The following is a 21,428-nucleotide window of genomic DNA, read 5'->3' as shown; positions in this document are numbered from 1 at the left end:
ACAGCCGGTTGGGGGGTGGTGGTGGGTGGGTGGGGGAGCAGAGAAGGCCGGGGGTTGTGGGGCACAGGCTGACCTGCTGTAGTTAACAATTCATCCCCGTATCCGGCTCCCAAATGATTGGGCAAACACGGAGTGCTGCAGAGTCAAAAGGGCCCCGAGGGGCTGAGAGAGGGGCATCACCCTGGGGTGACATGCTGACAGGCACACACTGGTTGGTAGAGGGTGGACCAGCAGAATGAGGGAGTAAGGGAGGGGGGGGGGCACCAGTGGGGAGGAAGGGGGCTGATGGGATGGGGAAGAGGGGCGAAGTACATTGAGGCAGGCTGCAGCACAGTCACAAAACAGTACTGGTGGCTGTGCATTGATGAAGCTGTGTAATTAAATATTTGATGTTAATAGGCCATTTTTAGGATGATAAAAATATCTTCATTACATCACCACAAATATCACCAAGTAAATGATATCCATATTTTTCATGTTAAGCTAAATAATTAATATTTGGCTCCTAGTTGTGCCAATAGATTTGTTAGACTAAAAGTCTCTGGCATACGTCCGCTTTCTCCAAATCTTGGAGAAAATAAGAACACAACATCACCTTATGGCAACTAATTCTGCCCAATAGGGACACATGGTCAAACCCACGGACTTAGTGTGCTTGTGGTGTTTCAGTTCTCTCCTGTAAACATCTGCTGATACTATTTGCAGTCTTTAGAAAAATATAGGCTACTCACCAGAAATTCCCTGGGAAGCAATTAAAGGTCGACATCTCATTTCAAGTATTTGGATTCCTTCACTGTGAAAAAAAAAAATCAAAAGAGGACAAACGTCACTTCATAAAACTACAGCATATAGTATTGCATTGCTATATCTGCTTAACTCTTAAATCCATTTGTCCAGCTGGGTTCATTTAGCTTAAACAGTGTTAGAGCATGTAATATGAGGCATGAATGGAAAATGGTTTCAAAGCCTCAACCCACAGGACCAAGTTCAAAAACATTGACCACTTTACAGTGGAGCAGAGCGGCGCTTAACAATAATGGGTCAGGGACAGAAATAACAAGATGGGCGACCTCATCAATATCACATCATACAGAAAAAGAACCATAGCGCTTAAATACGGTTCTTATAATAGGCTAGACTTTATGTAGTGTAAGGTTTTCTCTCAGTCAGCATAAGCTGTCACTGCATGCACTGTCATGGTTTAGTTTGCTCCTGAGAATGGCAAACAAAATCCCAATATCCCATTGGCCATTTTATTTTGAAGGGTTGAAATGCCACCAGTACAACAGACGATTCACTGGGCAGCGGTGTAAGGAGGGTGTGTTAGCAGAGAGGACCTGTTACTGGTTCTCCACTGTTTCTCACGTCAGAGTACAGGGTGTTCATAAACACTGTTAAAGCATGTCATTCCTTTAATGGGAATTAGTATCCTCTCCATAATATTCCACCCAACAAATCGTATAAATGAAAAACAGGACTGCATCATTTATAGCGTGTCTGTCAGGAAAAAAAAAAAAAAAAAAAAAAAGAGAGAAAAAGGAACAAAAACAAGGGAAAAAAGTAAGACCGTGATAAAAATAGCAGATGTTGAGAGTCATTTCTCGAAAGGTGTGTCATTCAGGGAGTTTGGGACGAGCTTTTGGCTGCGGCTGAGCTCTAAATTTAGCATATTTACTAAAATAAAAAGTGAGTTCAGTCGCTGGCACTAGAACTTTCTCCTCCCCATTTATGACCTCAGTGGTGCAGCCGGCGTCACTCATGACGAAATACAAACCATATAAAACAACAAAAAAAGACCTCCTCAAATACTCTGAGCACACGAGGAAACAACCACAATTTAATGTTCCCCGTAAATGATCGTATTATGGCAATCCAAGTCCAGATCAACAGAATAATATGGTTTTGCACATTCTAAATTTAGAACAGAGTTTGGGCATGAATTACCTTTTACATAAAACCTTTGAACAGAGCAGTCTCTTGTTTGAAATTGAAAACTAAAGTAACTTAACTTTCAATGAATACAAACTTGACTGTATGCACAGAAAGAGAATAAAGCATGTATGCGAATAGCTACTGTGTTTGTTAACTGTACTCCAACATGCCGGTGAGCCTGTGTGTGTGGCAGGCTGGGGAGGATGCCCCTGGGCCAGGCTGACGAGTAAGTCAAGCAGAAGCCCCATCTAAGCTCCAAAGCATGCGAGTATCAGGCCTGTAACTAAAACACAAGCATAAACATAGGCGATGTTAGGGATTACACCCTGCAATACTGCCGCAGGAAACCACAGACAGCGCAGGTGTAGCCATCGACCACGGACACATTCTTCCCCGTCTCCGTTCTATCGCTGGAGGTCTGACTGACAGCTCATCACCTAACCTCGTTAGCTGTGTGAAACCTGTGTAAACATCTGCGGGCGTTTGTGTGTATGTGTGCGCGTGTTGAGTGGGACACAACGGGTGAGGAGGACACCCACACACACACACACACACAAGTATTACAATGGCCTAATGTCATGTTGAAGAAGCCTTGCAGCACAATACCACACACTCCACAAATCTTTCCTTTTGAGAAACTGTTTTATTGATTATATTTAACTTTATTTGTCTCACTTCCCCTTCAAAGTTGAATCTGATCCGACACATCAATTTTGAAAAATAGTTGCTACTGTTGTAGCAATAATTTAAAAGGCTGCACAAAAATAGGATGTTTCTAAATGTTTTCTAGAGAATAATAAGGATAAGATTTAGCGAGAGCAGCAGGGATGAAGGGAGAGACAGTACATTTCCTCAGTAAACAGCACCCTCTAGAGCTACACCATACATTCCATCCTGCACGTCTCTCTTATTGTTGCTGCCTGTATTATCATAAACAGCAGAAAATTATACGGCAGACTCATTAGTAACAATTACTACATGTAAAAATGCCAATAAAAAAAACCTGTTGATTGGTAAACTGAGAAAATCAGTCAAGCTCACAGGTTAATGGTTATTTCTAAGCAGGTTGTGTTATTCCTGAGCCACATATGCAGGATTACAGAGGTGAGGTCGAACCACTCATTTTCCCAGTGTGAGTTGATAATGGGGTAGGCCTTTATTAAGATGTTTGCTTTAATCGTGTGCAGGTTTATTAGGGGCGGTTTTCTGTACACAAGAGAGATTAAACATAGGCCACGCACGACGGAAAGAGCCGAGGAGGCCAACGATAAGCCAGCTACCCACAACTGTGAGGCGGGCTGAGAAATATGAGTGCACAGTAGGACATGAAACCCAGCAAGACAAACCTCTCCCTCTCTCTTTCTCTCTCTGCCTCATTCGCCCTCTCTCTCTCTCTCTCTCTGTTCGCCTCAAATCATGTTACACAACCACAAAGGAATGCCTCGTATATCGGAGACAGATTTAAAGCAAGCGGAAAGGAAAAGAACAGTAAAGAGAGAGGAGTGCAGAGGGATCTATAGAAGCAGTGGGTGTTGTTTGGTTCATTTCTGTTTGTGTAAAAGGACAACATGGCAGTGAGCTTGGCAGCACTATAAAGGCACACTGCAGTGACACACAAGTCCAGACATATACGCACCTAACTACTTCACACATGCTTACATAAACTAAATCAGCCCGAGACGCACAGTTGTGTGCACCAACCAGGGAGCACACGCTTCCTCTATGTTTTTTTCCATGACATTAATAAAAATAGACACTGCACTGTTTCGATACATTTTGTTGGGATTTAGGGAGCACTTGGAAATTCATCATTTTATGAGCTTTCTAACTTTCCCACAGAATTCCAACCACTTTATTTTCCATGCATTGGACCCAAACACATTAAAGTAGCACTCAATTAGGACGGCACACTCGTATGCTACTTAAACATGAAATATAGCACCCACTACCAATATTAATAAGACCCACGTATTAAAGAAGTATATTTCCTGAAATGTGGACAATGGAAAGTCCTTCATTAAATACAATTAAAAGAAAAAAAAGTGTTAAAGTTGTGAACTGAGGCCAAAACTGAGCTAAATGATCTCGATTTCATCAGATGGATTCACATACAGCACAGATTTGGTCTTTGTAAACATTATGCTGGACTTTGTTGCTTTATCTCATTCAGTTGCACAACTATTAAACCACAAAAACCTGTGATGAAAATGAACATTTCACAATACCTTTTGCACAGCACGGTCTGACTGCACTAGGGGAAGGTGTGTGTGTGTGTGTGCGTGTGTGTGTGTGTGTGCGTGTGTGTGTGTGTGTGCGTGTGTGTGTGTGTGTGTGTGTGTGTGTGTGTGTTTGTCTATGTGTGTATCAAGTTAGCAGAAGGTCATAGTGGTGAAGTATTAGAGCACTGTTTGCTCTCTTCCATGTACTCTTGGGGACCAGCCTGTTTGAGAGTTTGAACAGTGACGTGTGAAACCCGTAAAAACAGGACATAGCACCGCTCTGTTTGTTTAAGAACACCAAAAGAATGGACTGCCATTACAAAACAAATCCCTCAGCCTGCATTCCTCCTGTCCATCAAACCCTACCTGTTGAACAAGATATGACACAGAGCGGAAAAGGTAGTTACAAGAAGATCTACTTCATGGGGGGAGGACTTGCAATTATTCAAAAGTTGTCAGCTCTCTGGCCTTCATATCGGACCCACGGAATGAGGCAGGCATGCACAAGTTTGAGCATTTATTCTTTTCCCCCTCTCTCCTCTGATTATGAACATGTGCAAACAAACACAGAGACAATACATAGTTTTTAAGCATATCTATTAATCACTAAGAACCATAATGGAAATAATCTTCGATATTTTGATTGTACTTCATATATTTCATTTTGTATAGATTGTTGGACAGAATTCAGGGAGAAATTGATTAAGTTCCTTTTCTGTGAGTGGCTGTTGCATTATGATCCTCATTAAATGATATTAAACCACAGAATTACATTTGGACTTAACTACACTTTGGTGCACCAAGCTAGTGCTGCTAGCAATAATTAAGACTAAAATAAAAACGTTATATTAAATCAAACAGCATGTAACACTTAGTATTTATGTATTACAGGATCTAAATGATGGTGCTTTGTTTGATATCATTGTAAAATGATTAACTTTTTATTTAATCAGATGTCGTCACCCTGAGCTCAGGAAAATTGAGATCTGTATTTTCACTATGATTTCTGACATTTTTTCTATATTGGAAAAAAGAATCAACAGATCGGGGCAATAATTACAGATTTTTTCATTCTGCTGATTTATTTTCTATCCATACATTTTTTTTAGAATAACTGCTTAATTGTTGCAACATAACACATGAGAAAACTGTGAAAATGTCAGTCACAAATCAAGGTGGTGTGTTTCAAATCTTGTTACATCCAATCAACGGTCCAAGACCCACAATTTAATTTCGTATGATATAAGATAAAGAAAACCAGCAAACGCTTATATTTGAAAAGCTATTAATTAACTTGCTATTTTGTCTTGAAAATAATCAATCAATTATTAAAATAGCAGCCAATTACCTAATCATGAAAATACATGCTTTTTGCACACAGTCACAATTATCACAATGCTCCACAGTGTCATGATAGATGAGTTTTTCCCAAAGTTGCATCTTACATTTTGAAGCACCAAAGGCAACAGACAGTTTAATAACGGACGCCTTCTGTCCAGTATCTCTCATATGAAACAATTTAATGATGTTTTCAACTTGCCCTTATGTAACATGGGATTGAACACAAAAACAAACTGATGGATCTGATAGTAAAACTGGGGGTGACACTGCGTGGAAATCCATCAATTTGAACATATGAAAGGGGAGAGAGGCACCACAAGATTCCAGCCCCCTCCCCTGCCTGCTATCATCCTCGTATCAGAGGAGCCATTGGGGGAACTGGATGTGATTTGTATGTGTGTTTTTGAAGAGGGGTGCTCATAAACAGCCATGAAAGGGGCCCCTCTATTCAGCCCACTAGCAAAGATGCGCTTCATTGGGCCGGCCTTTTGTTTTCCCCTGTTCACAAAACCTTAAGCATAGAAAAAAAAAGGGGTTGATTCTCTCGATGTGTGCAGGCCCAAATGATGCCATTAGATTGGTGCCCGCTTTGGGTGAAAAAAGGCTTCAGTAGCGCTTGAAGTGATTTAAAAGGTGCAGGAGAGAGCTGCCTGCAAATCCTGTTTGGGAATAACACTGGGGGAGAATGGGGAGGCAAAATGCCAAGCTGGTGATCATTCTATAGTATGCAAAAATGCTCTCAACTCCATGAGTGCCGTGGATGTTAAAACAAAAGATGCGGAACATTCCTTTGTCACGTGATGAGGGTCAATGTGCTGCGGTAGTGCATGGGGTCAGGAAGTTCACCAAAGTTCCCACGCTGCCTCACACCATCAGATCACGGTTAAAGCCTGTAACACTCTTCATTATTGGCAGGGGGGAATTTTGTTTCGGAAAAAGGGCCAGTGCACTCACACAGGGATGAGCCATCAGAAAAACTAAAGGACTTCCTCTTAAGCATTACAAGGCAAAAAAAACCAAAGTGTATCAGGTACGCTAGTTATGTCACAGTGAAACAATGACTTAAAAGTTCAGGTATGTCATCCGTTGATACAGTTACGCTATAATGAAACTAAACGACGCTTACGATCGGTCTGCAACTATTCAAGTCAAGCAAGCAGGTGACAGTGGGACAATGACACCCAGCCAGTGGCATTGTGCAGGGCATGTCATCATGGTGCCCACTCACCGACAGCAACCTAATAGGCATGAGAACCTCGCAGTGTCAACAAAAGGGACGATGCCAAACAAAACCACTTGTTGTGAGTGAGAGGGCTCCTGAACAGGCTAGGTCCGGTTCCACTCTGCTCAGACTTCATTTCCATTATTTCCATTTCCATTTCCTCTTGACATCTCAGCTATCAGGAAGAATATTTTATGTTTGTTTTCTCTCACAAATGATGCTCTATTTTCAGCAGCCAACCACGTTGACTCTCAGATGTTCTTTTCAGTGTTTGAATTCTTTGGAGGTTTTAATTGTTTAGATAGTTTAGACTCTTTTGTTGTTGCTGTTGCCCAATAACAGATTGACAACGTCATTATGACATTTAGGAATAATAAGCAGGTAAGTAAAAGTTCTGAGTGATTATTATATTATTACATTCAGGGTAACATAATTATTGACATGTGATTAGTCTTGTAATTACTTAAAGTTTTTCCTCATTCCACAGGGCATGGAAATAACAATCATGTATATACAATTTATTTATTTAAATTATAATCTGTATTTATACACACCAGGTGACTAACAGTCAGTTGTTTGGAGGAATTCAGTTTGTCAGCTGTCTGGCCTGCAAAGCAATATCAACTCTGATTGCATACGATAGGGTTGTCAAATGCCCTGAATACCACACTTATCTGTGCTCGTTAGTAACAGTTTGAGATAAAGTTTCTGCTGTAGACTACAGTCACCTCTGGGACATACGTAACTCTACGTGGACACACTGTTTTCATCTCAATAGTCATATCTACAGGAAAGGATACTGAATGAACCAACTCTTTAATTCCACTACTAGGAACTAACTAATGCTGAGCCCTTCTAGGAAGCTTAAGCATTGAGCAGAAAGACTTCGAGGAGAAATTTGAACTCGATACCACAGCAGCTGCTCCTCAAGACCGTTATGTTTACCAAATACTATCATCAAAATCTACGTTAATGAGAATGAGATGATGAACTCTAATCTTCCTGGAAAAAAACAGGAGATACACAGTTGTAAAAAAATTACACTTGTTTCCATTGTTCTAACAATGAGATGTTATTCTAATTCCAGTATTACTTGTGACATCCAACACTTCCATAACAAAATAAATCTTGCATCCTGGGTTTCAGCAACCTTAAGTTCCTCAGAAGGAAGTCAATTTGAAAGTGTCGTAAAACTTGCACCTCTGTACTGACCAGCAGGGGACAACTCCTCTGGTTGCAAAAACGACCCTTCTTGTCACTTGATTTATTACCTCAGTAAACATGCTAAACATGACTTTATGGTCCCAATCACTAGTTTCAAGTCTTCTTCAATAAAGCATGATGTTCATTTCGTAAATTATGGTCCTATTTAGAGTAAAATAGATCGTAAACCAGGATATGCTTTTGGGAGCTTACTTTGATTGACAGGTCGCTGTCGCTAGCAGAGCTGTATACTGTGTCTCTACGTCACTCCTCTGCAGTTCAAATATGGTCACTTTAATTCACCGGTTGCAAAAAGTAAAAATGGCGACAGCCATAATCCAAGATGACGACTGCTAGATTGCCAAACACAAGGCTTCATAACAGAAGTCCACAAACCAATGTGTGAGGTCAGGATGACTAGGTCCACTTCTATAGTCTATGGTTACAATTCAGCACCACGGTTGTCAGATTGAAGAGCGACGGTAATGTTATGAAACACATTCCTTAGGAGGACTTATTTACATGTAGTTAGTCAAATCACAACTGATTTAAGACAACGTGTGTTCATTGCCTCCGCCAGGCGTAAATGATGTGTCTGGCTGGTGTGTACGTGCATGTGTGTGTGCATGCGTGTGTGTCTGCCCATGGCTAATCTTGCATACTACTGGATCCATCAGCCTAATATTTTTTGGGACTGATTTATAACTGTATGCTCAAGGACCTCTCGTGGTTTTGGTGATTCACAAAAAATTGTATATGGTATTGGGGCCGCAAGTGATCAACAACTGCTTCAGTTTGGAATCAGCTTGGAATTTCGCTATGGCTTAGGAAATTGTTCCAGTCCAGATTTGCACGCCTGGGTGAGTTGCAAAAGTCAGTCCAGTTGTCCTCCTGATCTACTTTTCCATCAAGAGTGTTGCATACGATTGTGTGTGTGTGTGTTTAGCAAGTGTGTGTGGTTGATCGAGCGAGAACGGGAAAGACTGGCAGACAGCTGTTGGCGATCGGAGCAGAGGGAAAGTTTGCAATGAAGTTGCCTTAAGAAAATGTGCAGTGTAGATTAGGTTTGCACGTAAATAAACACTGCAAAAATACTCCTCAATATGCCCAAGAAGTTCTCACGTCTTGCATCCCAGCTGCTGGGCAAAAGTGAAGTGAGAGTCTATGGGATTAACAAAACGGTCTGTGGACAGAGCCTCAGGCCTCAGGTCGCTACAAAGCACACTTTTCTGGTATTGTTCATGCTTCCATGTGAAACTAGGTGAAACTATAACTGGTGTGGAACTTAGAGGCCATGATGTCAGTGGAAGTCTTTACCAGGATGCTTGATATGGCTCCTGTGGGCTCCCGCTGATAAGATTGAGGAGCAGGTCATTAGGAGACCCTCAGCCAACTGGTTGTCGGCTAACAATGCTGCCTCAGTCTCAGCTATCAGGCCATCTCCCCACAGACCACATGTGGGCTAGCCGGACACAGGTAATCAGGGCTGTCAGAATGCAACCAGCTCTTCTTGCAGAAACCATAAACCGCCATCTCCACCCTATGAAGCTCCTTCTACTGAAAAGCAGGATAGAAACTTGTGCATTAAGACATTTTATTTTTATTGGTAGAACAAACTAAATGCTGTTGGTAGCGCGGCACTTTGGCAAGGACTCACTTTGTGCTTTGTGTCAAGCAAACATTTCTTGTCCTCTCTTAAGTGACCCTCCTTGCACAAGCATCGTCACAGACTCTCTGTCGAACCGGTTGGTGTCGAAATCACTGTTCGTTGTGTTGCCTGTTGTCATGGATACGCCCAGGTGTTGCTCACGAGCCAACGCCGAAGAATCAGAAAAGCAAGGGCGCTCGCTAATCCTCTTCCACAGCAAAGTGTGTCAATAATCAGGAATGCACTGGCTAAACTAAACCATTGTTCCTCTGCCAAGAAAATCACAAATATAAGCACTGACACTGCCTCCGGGCACTGCCGTCTCTGGGACTGCAAAAGGAATGAAGTGAAGAGAAACAACAAGATTCAAAGATGGAAGAGGGAAGCTTTGAAACCTCTCCAGACAGCTTAATAATGTCTAAATCATAAAACTTTCTACTACAGTGCATGGGGGGGATGTATAGTGTTGTCCTGCTGGGGGTTGACTAAAGCTGAGTAGTCGCTTTTTCTTTTTTTTTTTTTAATACAGTCGGACAAAGTCAGAGCTCCTGAGAAGACCAGCGGCTGTCAACAGTTGGAAGGCTTTGAACTCGCACTAAGTCCTGAGACAGCAGGAAATATCCTCTTCACTTCTTTGAACTCAGCCCCATTACAGTTCAATTCAGAACATAAAATGTAATTCAACAGGGATCTATACAGACGCCCCTTACAATAGCGTCTGATCTTTGCAGACAAAAGCTACCGAACAGAACTCATGGTTACCTACTGTTCATCTGCCATGGAGTACATATTTATTACTTTGATCCTAAGAATGGTATGTGGCAAGTTGCCTTGTTCAGAATGGCCGGGTACTCTAAAAAAAATAATAATTTGTGTCCTGTGTCATCACTCTTATGCATCTTACTTTTAAGTTGTTTGGATGCTAGCTGACATGTTGAAGAGTCATCTAGACATAAAGAAGCAACAGCAACTGTCTTACACAAAACCTCAGCTCATACCTTAAGATCAGACATGCAGACATGAGTAGTTCTGAGTCCATCATATGAAAGACAAGACAATAGCTCGCCTGTTGTCTCTCCTCCTGTGTGTGTGTGTGTGTGTGTGTGTGTGTGTGTGTGTGTGTGTGTGTGTGTGTGTGTGTGTGTGTGTGTGTGTGTGTGTGTGTGTGTGTGTGTGTGTCTTTTGAAATGTTGCGGTACGACAGCACAGTGAAGCACCGGACCAGGCAAACGGATGCGGCAAGAGTGGTGAGACCTTCGTGGAACGCCCCGGCATTGAAAAGGTCCTCCAGAGAGCTTTATTGTGTGAGGCGGCTAGCCGCAGCAAGTTCTATTTCCCCGAGATGCAAGGTCTCCCCTGCAAGCCTCAACAATGAGCATCTTTGTTGGCAACACCATTATCTTCTTTGCACATTACTGTAAATGACAGGAGAGGGTAGTGTGTCGAAGAGCCCATTTAATGAGCTCCAGGTATGTGCTTGTCATAAAAATGAGAAACTAATTTAAACATCTGCAGAGCTGAGCTCATGCGCCTTCGTTGTCTAATAGCATTAAAAAAGCTGCTTCTACAGAAAATCATTTCAGCACTTTTAGCACTGAGGAAATGAAGTCAACGAAATCTGATTTCAAATAAAGTATCACAAAACACCTTGGGATATGAAACTGAAATCTTTGGGGACCAACGTAATTTAAAACTGTGTGCAATCACACTGTTCTCTTTGGCCCAAACTATAAATGAAATGCTAACTTTGCAGCATGTTCTTTTTTATTTGGAGTGAAACAGGGCTTGGAAGCAAAACGCCTATATGGATGCACAGGTTACATATCTATCAGGCCAAATTTGGGCCTTTTTGGTAGTTTAGAGACTTTAACCATAGATTTTGTTGTGTTTATTGTGGCCCTGAAGCAAAGTTAAACTTCAACTTAAGGTCTTTCTTTCCACAGCTGGTGTGTTTTAAGTGTCAATCTGACAATGCACACCACAACAAAAAAGACGGAGGTGCACTTTTTCAGGATGTCTTAAATCGAGGCCATTTTTCTCATCCGTACAAATAAAGCTCAAATGTTCCAGAGACTGATTGAATCATCCATCCATGGCACAAATGCATCCTGAAGAGCTAAAAACACAGATCATCTTGTTAAGTCAACAGGTCAAAGGCAATCAGACAGGCAGAAGCACTTGACCCGCTCTGCTAGATTACAGCTCAACCTGAACTTGACCCCTCCGTCACCTGATTTAAGAGCCTGCATTTTAGACAGAGCTGGTTGGTTGAGGATCATCTGACCCCAGACTTGTAGAATTTAGCCCTCCTCTCTTGGCAAGTGCTCACTCGTCCTGATGTCATGCGTCTAATTCCTCAAGTTGCGTGGGATGTGAAGTCTGATATAAGGTACATTGTTGACTGTGTGCGCGGACTTGTGTATGTCATCAGGAGCCGAGCTAACACTTGCCTGCAGCAACACCCACACACACACACACACACACACACACACACACACACACACACACACACACACACACACACACACACACACTCATGTCTTCACCCGCCGCAACCTATCATTACCGCTGTCACGTAGCCACCTCCGCAGCGAGCCTCACAAGCCCCGACAACCACCGGCACACACACCTGGAGGGCCAAACACTTAGTTCCCAGCCCTGTGCTTCATAAAAACAGCCTTTTAAAACACACACACACACACACACACACACACACACACACACACACACACACACACACACACACACACACACACAACACACACACACCTATTCATATCCTGCAGCCTCAGCTTCAACCTTGCCCCTCCCATTCGCTGTAAAGTATGTCTCACTTTTCTCTCTCCCCGACCACAAATGCTTTAGTGCCATTTAATTAATTTCCTTTGTTATCATTTCCACATCACCTGAGTGAAACAGCACACAAGCTGCAGAGCCAGGATGGCAGCCGCATCCAGGCCGCTCCTGTGACAAGACAAACAACAGGCCACAGTATGTATTTGAGAGCAAACACGGTACGGAGAAATGGATTCTGAGAAGTTGAGCGGCGCAATTCAACAAAAGAAATAGGAACTCTCTAATCCAGTTTCCGGCTGAGCAGATTGTAATTCTACAAACCCGATATTTAACTGCCATGTCCTCCCTCCTTGCGTGTTTCTTCATCTATGTTTGCTTGAGCCGGGGCAACTTCAGAGTGTACACGGTTGAAAGAACACATAACCACTGAGCAAACACGTGGCTGACGTTGCACACCTGAGCCCGGCCCGCCCGCCACACATGCGTGACCTTTGCAAAAGCTGTCACCGTGACAAATCAGATGGAGGAAAAACTTTGGATAATCCCAGGCTGCAAGTTTAGGGCAGCTCAGTACAAACAGACACTTCAGTCAGAATCAATTGAGAGAACAATGGGGGGGACCACTGGAACGTGCTGACCCAACAGACACCTTTGAAAAAGAACAAGAATCACTGTGGTGTTTGTCATTCTTTGTCATGTTACAAGGTTGGCTTGGGCCTGTGCTTGCTCTGCACCCTGTTCTATTCAGAGAGGGCTTAGTGTGTAGCAGGTTACTCTCAAAAAGGTGTGTGGAACCTGAAACCCACAGGCTTAAAGTCAAACTCTGCAAATGGAGAATCCTGAAAAACAGTCACTTGCTGCAGGCTTACATTTCCAGAAACTAAATTCAGATTATCGAGAATATGAGTGACCATGAACATGAATGATTTTTCTTTAAAATTAGCAAGTGCAGCATGCTGTGTAGTGTGTATATATATATGTGTATATAAGATATACAGTAAAGTTTGCAGATCATGTAGGGAAGTGAAGAAAGAAAAGAGAACTGACACCCTCTTTACTGGAAATGTAATTCTGCTTTCCTTTGATCTTTTTCTCTCTTTAAAAGGACAGTTTTGTCAGTAGTTCCGTTGTATTATGGGTAATGTATGCACTGGGTATTGAAAGATAATTGTGTGGGATATAACACGATATTTCTGGTTCTGCTGCATCAGCTTTGATTTTTTTTATTAGTCCATTGTTAGTCTAATAATATAGCGTAGGAGTGCAATGCTAAATCGGTGTAAAACTCTTTTAAAACAACAGTCAGGTGCCCGTTGGTACATTGCAACATACATTCATACTGGCTGTTAAAAGATGCATGTGCAACATGAGGCTTAGCTCTTTTTGTCTACCTAATTTCTGTTGCTTACAATTGTGTGTGTGTGCGTGAGTTGCCTATGTGCGTTTATGTGCTTGTGTGGAATGACCTCATCAAACCCGAGGATATACAGCAGAGGGTCTGGGGAACATCAGGTTCGAGCTATGCCACAGAGCGTTGATGGTCTCTCCCTGCTTCATTTACATACAACAATATACAGGTCCACAGCCCACTCCCAAACACATACACAAACCATTCACGGCATGCTAAACTCAATCTCACTCAGAGCGCGTCTGCTCACAAGTGTGTGCATGTGTTTGTTTGTAAGTGGGCTAAAGAAAGGGCAATGTTCCCAAAAAACATGTCATCCGAAGTCAGTATGATGAGAGAGTGTTTTAGAGGCATATAGTGAGATGGTACAATGGTTTTGTGTCTCAAAATAATTTAAGAACGTCTATATTTCACTTTGTTTCAGTAACTGGCGTTCAGAGTACAAGGAAGAACTATTGTGTAGACGTATCCCTTCACCTATCTGCTGTTAGAGGCACAGATTTCCATACTTGCCAACCTTGAGACCTCAAAAATGGGGATGCTTTAAAAATTACAGTGAGGGGTCTTGGGTTCTTCACCAAGAAAAATGTGAGTTTCAGGGACTTTGTTTCCTGTATCCTGGTGACTTTTAGAGAATAAAAATAATAACACTGACGCAGCAGATTTGACAAAATGCATGCCCGTTTTCCTTTAAAACTGTTCTTGAGAAACCAGAATTTTTGTTTCCAAGATTTCTTTCTCTTAGTACTCTCCATCTCTCTGGACGCGGTGTGAGCGGGTGTGCGAGTGTAGCTGTATTGTTGTCCGGGTCGAAACAATTGACTTTAAGAGTCTTGGGGCTTATGCACACTGTACAGTGCCAGAAACTGATAACGAAAATGACAATTTGTCATTAATTAGGGGAAATACGGGAGAATTGTGACCCTGTGAAGAAACTGGGAGGGGGGGGGGGGGGGGGGGCAACAAAAACAGGAGTCAACCCTGGAAAATCTGGATGGTTGGCAAGTATGGTGATTGCTGTGAGAAATATGCAGAGCTGTCTCCAGTGAGAAAGCTTGGGGAAAGATTCAGCCTAAGGATGTATGTGTGTGTGTGTGTGTGTGTGTGTGTGTGTGTGTGTGTGTGTGTGTGTGTGTGTGTGTGTGTGTGTGTGTGTGTGTGTGTGTGTATGTGTGTACATGCAGATGGCTCAGGCATGATCAAACAAAGCACATCCAGGTATGGTATGCCATCTGTACTTACCCACAGCCCCCCAAAAATGTACCCGCCCCCTCCCCAACCCTCTCCGTCTCCATGCAGAGTCCTCGCGGTATATGTAGTGTCAGAATGAAAGAGGCCTTGTCTAAGAGGCTAATCCTTGGGCGATTAGTCAACGCGTCTCGATTAAAGGCAGGCATAGCTGACACGCCCCCCATCCCTCAACCCCCAGTCCCTCAGTGGAAATTGCAGCCCACAGGTGTCCATACAATGTGTCTCATTAGAGAAAAATGAATGGTAGGTTGGGGGTGACTTATATATGAGACAGTGGAGAGGAACGAGGAAGTAGCATGACCTGAACAATCCCTCAAACAACTTGACAGGAGATGCAGAAATGCCAACAGAGCAGCATTTTTTTGTTTTCTACAATATATATACATTCTCTCTCATGCTGCGGTTATTGGAGCTTTTTTTTTTGTGTGTGGAAAAAGTAGGAACCAAGAATAGAGAGAGAGAGAGAGACAGAGATAAAGAAAGCAAATGGCACATATACTTTTGACAGATTATCCCCTAATCAGCCGGTGTTTTCTGTAAACAGCCGTTTTGAAGTGGAAGGATTGAGAGCAGAGACAGGTATTTCACCTAATCAGACTCATACACCGTTGCTTTCCATCAACATAAATACCTAATCTTAGGGGTATTCCCATGCCAGGACATGCTAGCGATGACTACAATAACTTTGACGACACTGTACACACAGTGGAACGCTCAGAAGGGAGCACAAATAGCCACAAAGTGACAAATATACATATGTTTATGTTGAAACAAAGTCTGCTGCTATTGGAAATTTGTGAGTTGTTTTTTTAAATAGTTTTCTTTACAATTGTCATTCACATAAGTAAGTGTCACATTACGTGCATATTAAGAGTGAGGAGTGATGTGCTTTAAAGGGAAGGCAAGAGCTAAAGGGTCCTTTTTTTTTTTTTTACATGAAAGAGAAATGTAGAGCCATTAGAAAAAGCCTCTATGATAAAATTAAAGACAAAAAATCGTAATGAAGTGTCCCACCGGCTTAGAACTATTCACAAATACTGATCAGTTTTTGTAATTACTGTGTACCTGCATAACTACCGGTGGCTTAATTCCTCCATTGTCATTGTGAGTATAAGCTATTTCTCTTAATCTGCTCATAGTTAACCCGTGGCAGCTTGAGTATCAGGAAATGACCTTTGGCCCTGGGGACGGACTACTGTACTTCCCCAATCACATCCATCGTGTGCCTAACATGCAATGAAAGCTGCAAGCGGGAGGGAGGGAGGGGTGGTGTCTTTGGAGACCGGACACAGAGAGGAATCGCTTACCGCTTTCCCCCAAGAGACCCCAATGGAGTTACACAGAGGGGGGATTCAAATAACAATGGCGAGAGGGAGGGACTGAATGTTTCCTGAGATCACATGTTGTTAAAAAAAGACCACAGCACTTGCCAACCAGTCAGCCAGGCCGGCTGTGTGCAGAGGTCCACGGGGTGAGAACACACATGGTTTGAGTTTGGCTCTGTGTACGACCGGGAGGAAAGAAGGGGCCTGGTAAGAGGAACCCTCCAATTCTCACTTCCTGCTTCTGCTGGAAACATGATCTCTGTGTGTGTGTGTGCCCGTATCGTCCACCGTCAACACAGAGCACAGTGTTCAACTGGCAGCCAAGGGGATGGCATGTTCATCCACAGGGCACCCCATCACATCCAATCAGCCTGTCAGCACCCTGAAACCCCGGGCTGGTGTTCCCCTAACGAGCTGGTTGGAGACAAAGACAATCCCATTCAATCATGCCGTCAATCCTCTCGTGCCTCAACGGCAGGTTTGGTGACAATTCTCTCTGCAGTAACCATTTTTTAAACGTAGAGTTAAATGGACAGTTTGAGAGAAGAAGTACTACTTTTTCAGCAGCGACACTAGAAACAAACAATATCTTAAGTACCATAAGTAGAGCACTTAACTGCTTTTCAGCAACATACAACAGATAGATATTTACAGCTGATAATGAGAGCAGAAAGAGACGGTATACATGGGTGACGCATGGGGAGGGGTCATAATTATAGGTTTCAACCGTCTTACCTTTGCTACCTAAAAGCCAAATCAGTGTCACTTAACTGCTCCTGCAAGGAAAGAACTCCAGCCGACCCCACCGTCCCTCCTTCACAGCGGAAGATGACTCAACTCAGAATACCTGAGGTTACATTTGGTCAGGTGAACACGCCACACTAATAAAAGCACTTGAAAGGGCGTACATGTATGAACCAATGATCCACGTTTGAACTAATGACTCTAAAACAGATAGATTGTGCGACAACACCAGGCCTACTGTGAACAATTCTGTCGGAAGTGAAGCAGCTTTTGGGCAACAATAATAATGTGTGTACTGTTGTGTGTCCATGTGCTCTGTGTGTGTGTTTGCCAAGGCCCTACGCTCCATTGTTTATGCTCTGCTGTGTCTGGGTCAGCAAGGCCCTTGACTGAATTCTTGTCCCAGCATGCAGAAGGTTTTAACGGTGTTGTTGCAAGAGGAGGAATGATTACATTATAAAAATACACCGCACCATGTGTCCTGATGAGAGCCCAAACCACACGATGACATACTGTAGAATCCGTTAACCCTGCTCCTGCAGCTCACGAGCTAACACAGCCTCAGTGCGGCTTTGAGCGATCCACTCACCTGAAGTTATTTTCAGAAAAAAGAACAGGATGGAGTGACTGAATAAGCATCCAAGAATTGTTTATTCAGCAAGTACCAAGTTGGTGGAAAAATGGGACCGAAAGACTTCAGTAAGAAAGCTTTTGGTTCCTTAATGTGTGCTTTTCAATCATGCTCAGTCGTGACCACAGAATTGGCACGTTTTTAACCCAACCAAACACATTAGCAAACAGATTTTAATGATGTCCACACGTCGCCTTCCTTTTTCTTGAAGACTTGCCAGTCAGTGCAATTAGCTGATGTGGTGTGTTTGCTGAGGGTGAAAACATGCTCCTTGGTCTCGTTGACTGTATTCAGCTACAGAGTGAGCCACTTTGAGAAAGGTACCTGCAGAAAAAGACTGAATGCAAAATGTGGCTTTGGCAGCAACGGTCATCAGCGCTACTTCACATGTGCACAAACACGGCACAACCGACCTAGAGATGTCTGCACAGCTTTTTGCATACAAAGTTGCTCCTTCTGTGTGAACCTTTCCCACACAAGTCGGTTACCTCGATCAGAACCTCGCCCTCTTTCTGCCCGTCTCCATTTCACTCTCTCTGTACTCTCCTTGTGTCTCATAACAAGACGGAGCATGCTCACAGTAAACCTCTTGGGGGGTGAAAGGGATTGGGAGATTAAATTTATTTTGAATTCCTTGCCCTTAATGTGGCAATTACCCTCCCCCCCTTCCCCTCACCTCTTCTCTCCTCCCCAGCAGCAACAGCACAGGGCCTGTTCCAGAGCACATCTCGTTAATGTTTTGTACACAGAAAGCATTTCTTCTTTTACCCCCAGCCGAATCTCAAACTTCACAGCAGAAAAAAAGATCTGCCACCCATTCAATTTAAGGTGGATTACATGTACCTCCATTGCACAAAAGTGTTTGCTGAGAATTAATTCCTCAGTTTGAGAAGGATAAGAAAAGATCTGAACAAAATCATTGCAAGTTAATTTAACAGTTTATGTTAAAAAATACACAAAGAACTACTGACTGTCTTAACAATGGCTTTAAGGGTCACATAAATGGATATAAAAATGCAATTATTGATTTGATGTAATGAGATCCTTGTTTGTTGCTAAATGATTTCTTGACAACTTTTATAATGACATGTAAACAGGTATATTTATTCCTTTATCGTAAAGTAATACTGCTGATTGAAGAAACTCAAGGCTTCAACTTAACTAGTTAAACTAGTCTTGTGCTTTTTTTTTGAGACAAAAGTAGATGGCTAAAAGCTTTAAAACCATCTTAATCACGCATTTTTGCTGCGTCATAAGCCAGGTCATTTGTGTCTAATCTTCGTAAGCAGATCAGAAACTTTGTGTGTGTGTGTGAGTGTGTGGGTGTGTGTGTGTGTGTGTGTGTTTGTTCGGTGTGCACAATCCTGCTATGCCATTTTTTTCTGCATCCAAGACATAGGTCAGAAATGTCAAAGTCACCAATGCTACGTTTACAAAAGTGTCTGATTCTAAACCACTTGTGTAACAAACCCAGCCGGGGATGTGAGATTCCTCGATTCAATTTTTGTGGCCACTTTTCAACACTCAGTGTCCAACCTCCCAGAGGCAACACAGACTCTCTTTTGGTAAATGAATCCCACAAAAAAGGCTCCATTTCCCTCTTTTCTTTGGATGGAGGGCCAGTCACAACCCCCCTTTTCACTGCATTTTCACACATTCAATGCATTCAAAATGGTCTCGTTTTCTATCAACTAAGCTTCTTAATTGACTGTTCTATATGAGGAGGGATTAGCAGATAAGAGGGGGGGTAAAGAAAAAGAGAGAAACCAAAACAAAAAGAGGAAGTTAACGGTCAGTTGGAGGGGGGAGGGTGGCAGGACACCAAAGGATTACCCCCTGTCATCTGTCCTGTGATAAAAATACATCTTCAGATGCGTGGGGAGACGGAGCAAAGACTTTGTGAGGCATCCAAGAAAAACGTGTGCTATCAGGCACTTCGGAGGCACCTTCTCTGCAGGAGAGAACAGAGGAAGGCCCCTGCAGTGAGGATTCAGTATTTCCTCCACCAGTAGCTACAGTTAAGACACTCTGAGGAACTGGAACTCTTTCCAAAGGCATGCCTTCGATGTTCTCTCACAGTGTTCTGGCCCATATCTCTCCCGTGCTCTCTGTTTCTTTATGTTACTTTACACAGCTGCCCAGGGCCCACTCGTGCACTAAATATCCACGTCATGCTGCAAAGTTCTTTCCATTGTCTGCAGAGTTGCCAGCATGTTCTATGATTTTAAACAAGGAAAGTCGGCTCGTAAAAGAAGGTTCCATGCTGCTGCGAGATCTCCAAACTCTTTAGAGCAAAGTTGTAGAAAGATTAAGTACAACAGGGACTGGTATAGTCTATAACACACCAACACACACACATACACAGAGTCACAGACTGCCAGCTGTGCCACTGACGTAGGTGGAGTCCGAGTATCAAGCCAACACAGGCCTTTATAATGGTGCTAGATTTATAGGTGTGGTGCCTTGTGTTCTATATCTAATTACAGATTTTTACAATGATAGCATGTTCAGTGAAATGCAATACAAGAGCGTAGGAACCACTGATCTGACCTAGACATAGCAGCCCATGAATCCCTACCTTTTAATTTCACCGTATAGGGTTTCAGCAAAAAAGGCTGATATTCTTCCTCCTCAGGGGTGAAGCAGTCATGTCACTGGCTGAAAAGCAGACAGGAAAGGTTTTTTTTTAAACTTTCAGTCTGTCGTTTTCAGGCTTATCACTCCATTCCGTCTGAGCTCACTCCCTCCCTCCCCCGTTTTCTCATTCTCCGCCCGTTCTCTCAAAAAAAGAAAAGCACTTTTACCTGTATTTGACAAACAAAGGTGCCATTAAGTGGCATGCCTTCGAGCAATATTTCATTAAACAAGTAGAAGTGGGCCAAGTCTGACTAGAGGGAAATTCCAGCTCGGGGATGACAGGGGTTGCGAGGTAGTGGGAGGGGTTTCGGTTGGGGGTGAAGCAGTGCAAGAGGATGAAAGTCAAGCTCCATCCCTTTTTTGACAGATTGGTAAGGACACGGGGAAACTTGAGCCGTTGTTTATTTGACCATGCTTTCCATATGCACATATCATATTAAAAACCACAAGTTATGGGAGAGGAGGCAGAAGAGAAGGGATCTTTCCTTTATCAACAATACCTGTTGAGGCTGCTTTATGCTGCAAAAAAAACATCTCAGCGAAGGGGAGAGAACTATACTCACCAACAGTCTCTAATGCCACTGACGATATGCCATGTACACAGAAACACACGTGGGCATATGTACACACACACACACACACACACACACACACACACACACACATACGCATACTTAAACAGCTAGTACATCTGTCAGTTGTCGCTATAATCTTCTATCTGACACCTGGCGATCAGCAAACAATTATAAAGCCATCAAGCAAGCAAATCCTGGTGGTATTGAAAGCCTGATAAAAAAGCGGCGAGGTGAAACTGGATTAGTGATGCTACATTGTAAACAAGGACTGCATATTTTCTAACATTCAAACTTATCTGATTGTTAGCGTATTCAAAAAACATGTCTTTTACTCTTGTACAGAGTAAATGTAGCACACTTAAACTGATTTTGTTTTTTTACATCTGCAATGAAATTCTCAGAAACAAAAAACACGCTGTTGTGTTTGTCAGCAGTATTAAACATCACAATGCATAAATCTGTGTTTCATAGTCTGCATGGGCTCTCACATTTGCAA

At 42.7% G+C, this 21,428-nt stretch overlaps 1 long non-coding RNA gene across 1 annotated transcript in view; it reads right to left on the bottom strand.

Annotated features, from left to right (window-relative positions):
• The window catches only part of LOC129099064 (uncharacterized), a 52,187-nt gene that overhangs the window by 15,034 nt on the left and 15,725 nt on the right, over positions 1-21,428 (bottom strand). Inside the window, exon 2 of the long non-coding RNA XR_008531618.1 lies at positions 732-793. This is a non-coding gene — a long non-coding RNA (uncharacterized LOC129099064). The remainder of the gene's footprint in view (positions 1-731; positions 794-21,428) is intronic.

Source organism: Anoplopoma fimbria, chromosome 11 (genome assembly GCF_027596085.1).
Source record: "Anoplopoma fimbria isolate UVic2021 breed Golden Eagle Sablefish chromosome 11, Afim_UVic_2022, whole genome shotgun sequence".
Taxonomy (NCBI): domain Eukaryota; kingdom Metazoa; phylum Chordata; class Actinopteri; order Perciformes; family Anoplopomatidae; genus Anoplopoma; species Anoplopoma fimbria.
Note: the sequence above shows the minus strand (reverse complement) of the source record. Positions and strands in the feature narration are given on the sequence as shown.